At 38.6% G+C, this 5,556-nt stretch overlaps 1 pseudogene; it reads left to right on the top strand.

Moving 5' to 3' along the window:
• The first annotated feature begins 701 nt into the window (after positions 1-701).
• LOC122042502 lies at positions 702-4,122 on the top strand (annotated as a pseudogene).
• The last annotated feature ends 1,434 nt before the right edge of the window (positions 4,123-5,556 follow it).

The following is a 5,556-nucleotide window of genomic DNA, read 5'->3' as shown; positions in this document are numbered from 1 at the left end:
TTTCACTCTTTACATTCATTTATTAGTTGACATGCATTAATTCATATTTCACATTTTGGCTGATCAAATTCTAGCCATTGAGATTTACCATTTTCCATATGAGACTCTTGGTTGGGATGGTATCCTCTGTCCCCTTGTCCTGATCCGCTCTTGGACCGGGACAAGGGGATTGGTGGGAGACAATGACCTCCACCTGTTAGCAGGTAGGGGGTCATTGCCCCCCACCAATGTAAAGACTGGATCATTCATTGGTCCAGTCTTTGTGGACCAGAAGATCCGCCCCCTTCTTGGTTGCACTGATCATCTATCCTCGAAAGAACTGAAACCAACTACTACAAGGTACCCTAAGACATTTATACATCTTTAATGTCACTAGCCGACCACCAAATCATAAACACTAATCATCAGGATTGAAAAACACTACCACAAAAAAAGAATGCATTGAGGACATAAAAGAAAACGAAAATAACTATTTTTAAGGGTCATCACACCACCTGCCTCAATTAACTCCTGTTGGCCCCGCTCCAATTCAGAGACTTGAAGCCCTCTCTCTCTCCACAATGCCAACCAGGAAATGAAGCAGAGCATTAAGGAGTGGTGCAGCTACGAGGAGCATTAAAAAATAGCAGGGCCCTCCTGCTCAGCTCCACTTTCGTCCTTTTTTTCTCTCACGGAAGTTTCGCCGAACAGATTGCGGGCCCATGGCCCCGCGCTTCCCGCTGCCGCCCATTCCGCCACTCGCGCTGCCGCGGGAGATCAGGCGGGCAGTGCGACTGACGTACTTGACGGCCCTCGCGACGCTGTTTGGCTACGGGATTTTCTTCGTCTTCGGCCTCCTCAGGGACCTCTTTCGCCGGCTCCTGCTCGACCGCGCAGAGCCCGACGAGTTGAAGGTCCTGCTTTGTTCGCCTGCTTCTTTTTTCTCTCGGTCCTTGTGTTCCAGAACTAACGGGTTCGGTCAGCTTTGATTTGGGTGCAGGGCTACGCTCCGATATGCCCGGCGTTCGAGGATTTCTACACTCGCCGAATATACCACCGCATCCAGGTCCGTGTGTTCTCTAACGGGTCCGATAAGGATCCATGCCCGATAGATACACAGGGAGATAACTAATAAGAGAAATAGAAATTTCAAATCAAAAGATTTTGATTCGTCAAATTCCATTCGCATCTTGAATTTTAAAATTTTTCAAATTGGACCTTAATGCAAGTTCTAAATTCCAATATAGCATTCAAAATTGGCATGGCAGGACTGCTTCGGGCGACCGATTGCGAGCGCACCAGATGCTTGGATCGATGTGGTGGAGCAAAGCTCAAACGACAACAACAAAACACCATAGTATGTTTCTTATTAAGGATATATTACTAATTAGTTTGAATCTTCATTTATTATATTTTAGTTAGGATTGTAAATCATCCAAGGTTTATATTATTTAAACTTGTTCGATAAATGGAAAAAGTATTGAAATTTGACTTGATTTCTTATTTATGAGTTTAAGTTTAATTTAAATTTTACTTTAATTTAGTTCATTTAAATATTATTAAGCTCTCCATTAGTTTGCTCATTTAAAATGATTATATTTTAAGTTTATTTGGTTGATTAATAAGTTTGCAAAAATGCCTCTTTTGAAGATGAATTCGATCAGAAGATTTAAAGTGATATATATATATATATATTTTGCTATAAACAGATTTCTATGCAACATCATCTTGTTGCGTTTCGGTGATGCAGCCGGACCTCCATCACATCCAGATGCCTCAAGTTAGGACCGATCATACAACTACCTTGGCTTTGCAGCCGGGGATGCGTACTGCACGCCTCTTGTTCGTCACTCGCTCAAGGAATACGCACCCAGTTCTTGCAGTGCTCGAGCTGATGCAGGTATAATTTTCCTTTGTTTTCATCAAAAAACAAGATAACAAAAAAACCATTACGCCGTTTATGTTGTGGATTTAACTGCCAAATATGTCAGGGACGACTACGTTGCACACTGAGCTCGAGGATTTAATTGCAAGATTCGTGGGTAAACCGGCAGCCATCACCTTTGCCATGGCATGGGATACGTCACAAACTCTTTCATAATTCCTACTCTGACTGGAGAGGTCTGTGCCATCCTCCTTTTTCTTTTTGTGTGTTCCCTTGAAACTTATCGTTGTTTTCTTAATCAGACTGATTTTGTTTCAGGGAGGTTTGGTCATCAGTGACTCATTCAACCACAACTCGATCGTCAGTGGTGCTCGAGCATCTGGAGCCGCAGTCCAGGTCTTCCAGCACAACAGTGAGCATGAGATGTTTGCTGAAATGCTTGTTGGATTGTATTCTAGTTCATGAGAGTTGTTTTTGAGAAAGAAAGGAAAAATTGAATTAATAGGTCCATCACACTTGGAAGAGGTGCTGAGGGAGCAGATTGTGAAGGGGCAACCTGGAACTGCTCACGAACCATGGAGGAAGATCATGGTCATTGTCGAGGGGATTTACAGTATGGAAGGGGAGCTCTGCAAGCTCCCTGAGATAGTGGCCATCTGCAAAAAGTACAAGGTTGAGGAATTGTTTCTGTAATTTATCTAAAAGTGTTTTTTACATTGTTGATACTCACTAGTGTGACAAGCAAATTAGGTTTGTATTGATTAGATGAATACATTAGAACAAAGGAGAAGTGAAAGTTGAAGGTTAAGTTTTAGCAAACTGAAATGCTAGTTAGTGATTCAGGCATACATATACTTGGACGAGGCTCGTAGCATCGGGGCGGTTGGAAAATCGGGCAGAGGTGTTTGTGAATTGCTTGGGGTGGATCCAACTGATGTTGATATCATGATGGGGACTTTCACCAAGTCGTTTGGATCATGTGGAGGCTATATTGCTGCATCAGAGGTTCAATTCAATACATCCTCAGTCTGTATAAATTCTTTTCGATTTCTTCCCCTTATTGCTTTGGAACATAACTTCATAGTACATTGAGCCTCATTAGGAAATCATCCAATACCTGAAGTATGCCTGTCCTGCACATCTTTATGCAACTTCGATGTCGCCACCTGCTGTTCAGCAAGTGATATCTGCAATCAAAGTTGTTATTGGAGAAGATAGATCAAATAGAGGTGAGAATAGTGTTTGCAACTCTAACACTGCAGATTTGATCACGAATTCTACTTGAACATTATCTGTTTTCTCAATCCAGGAGCAAAAAAACTTGCGAAAATTCGAGTAAACAGCAACTTTTTCAGATCAGAGTTGAAGAAGATGGGGTTTGTGGTTCTTGGTGATAATGACTCACCAATTATGGCTACAATGCTTTATAATTTGGCTAAGTTCCCTGCATTTTCTCGGGCTTGTTTGAGGCAAAATGTAAGTGATGTTGAGCTTGTAAGTGATTTCTAGAGTTCGATAAATGGTTAAAGAATTTATCAGTCCACCATTGACTTGCAGAACCTTAAGATATTAAGAAAGGACTCATCTTGACTTGTTTACTAACGAATGTTGATAGGTTGCTGTTGTTATTGCTGCATACCCGGCGACTCCCGTACTGCTTGCCAGGGCAAGAATCTGTATATCTGCTTCCCATAGCAAAGAAGACTTGATAACAGGCTTGAAGGTAATCTTAATTTCTTAAGAGGGTAGTTGATTCATACTTTCATAGGATTAAAGATTGTATAATATTACTGATTTGTTTTATTATAGAACATATTAATGTAAAATAATATATTTCTATTTTTACGAATTAAATAACTCTCCCTAAAAAATTTCAAGTTTCTATCATCGTCATATGTAAAGAAAAACAAAAGTAAAAACATTCAGTATGCGAATTCGAGCTGAAGTTGATATGGCATTTCAGGTCATTGGTGAAGTTGGAGGGCTTGTGGGGGCAAAGTGCCTTCCTGCCGAGCCAGAGAAGGCCAAGAAGCTTGACTGAGATGAAGAATGACGAATATACGATCATACATTCACAAGAAATCCCTCAAGAAAAATCTTTAGCCTTCGCATTCAAATAATTTGTTTGATTCATTGTTCTACAGTACTGTATTTTGTTCCTCACTTGTTTTATATAATTCATGTGTACCGTCTATGTCCTCGCGGAGTGTTTAGTGTTGGAGTGTATACTAAAAGCCTAGCTTTTATAAATATTTATTTTTGAAATAAAAGAATCAATATCTGTATTTATTTGTTAAATGTAATTGTTCAATTAATTTATATAGTAGATAACATGGAGTATGGTGTCACACTCAGAAGATCATGTTGTCGGTTCTCTATAAATTATAAACAGTTACTCACGACTAAGATGGAAAGGAACAAACAATCAGAATAGTCGTATAGTGTAATTAAGTATTAGTTTATCTTGACTAATAAATTACACTGATACACTTTAAGTGTATTGAGAAGGACCATTTAGGTAAGTTCTTTTTGTACTGACTTAGTAAAAGAACTAGACCTTAGTTATTATGGAAGTGTGTGCTCTTAATTCTAATATAATAACAAACACATATATTTAATATTTATTTCTTTGACTTATCAAAGGGTGAGGTTTAGCTCGATAAATCAATATGCCTGATAAGTTGGGAAATAATATTACTTATAGTGTGTGTTGTTGATTATAGAAGGAATCTGTGTCCTAGTTATCTAGGTTGAGAATGTCCCCAAGAGGAGCTCATAAGGATTGTCATGTTAAACTCTGCAGGTAGATTTAGTCCGACATGACAATAAAGTTGAGTGGTACTACTCTTGGAGTTAGATATTAATCAAGTAAGTTGTCACTAACTTACTTAATTAGTGGACATTCGTAATCTTAAACATAGGGAGATTAACACACTCACAATAAGAAGAAGCCCATAATGTAATTTGGGATTGGTGCGGTAGTGCGGTAATAACTCACTAGTGGAATGAGTTATTATCGATGAACTTGAGTTGTGTGTTCGGGGCGAGCACAGGATACTCAAGCTCATCGGAAGGCCAAAACCAATTTCTCCTCTAGGTCCCTGTCGTAGCCTCATTATAGCCTCAAGTCCATCCAAATGTAAGGCTCTTCTTGGTGTCCAAGAAGGGGGTCAGACCATTGCTTGGTGACCAAGTAATGGCCGACCACAACCTCTTCTATAGGGGTCGGCCCTTTGCTTGGTGACCAAGCATGAAGGGGCCGACCACAATATTCAAACAAGGAGGGTTATTTTTGAATTTTTAAAATCTTCTCTTTGTAGAAAACTATAAGTTTTTAAAAAAAATTTAATTTTAAAAACTTTCCTTATTTGAATTTGGTCACATGTTTTAATAGAGAGTTTTAAAAGTTTTAAAACTTTCATTTTTTAACCATCCTCATGGTTTAAGAAAAAAGGGAGAAAAATTTTAAAATTAAAATTTTCTATCATCATGTTAAAAAAGAAAATTTTGTAAGAGAAGTTTTAAATTTTAAAACATGATTTTAATTTTTAGAACTTTCCTTTCTTAACTCCTACTTTAGGAAAGAGATATTGTAAAATTTTATAAGAGTTTTCTTGTAAAATTTTATAAAAAAAATATATATTTCCTTTATCCCCTTGATGAGGTGACCGACCACCTTGCTTGGTGCCCAA

Source organism: Zingiber officinale, chromosome 1B (assembly GCF_018446385.1).
Source record: "Zingiber officinale cultivar Zhangliang chromosome 1B, Zo_v1.1, whole genome shotgun sequence".
Lineage (NCBI taxonomy): Eukaryota > Viridiplantae > Streptophyta > Magnoliopsida > Zingiberales > Zingiberaceae > Zingiber > Zingiber officinale.
The sequence above is the reverse complement of the archived record's forward strand: the minus strand, read 5'-3'. Positions and strand labels throughout refer to the sequence as shown.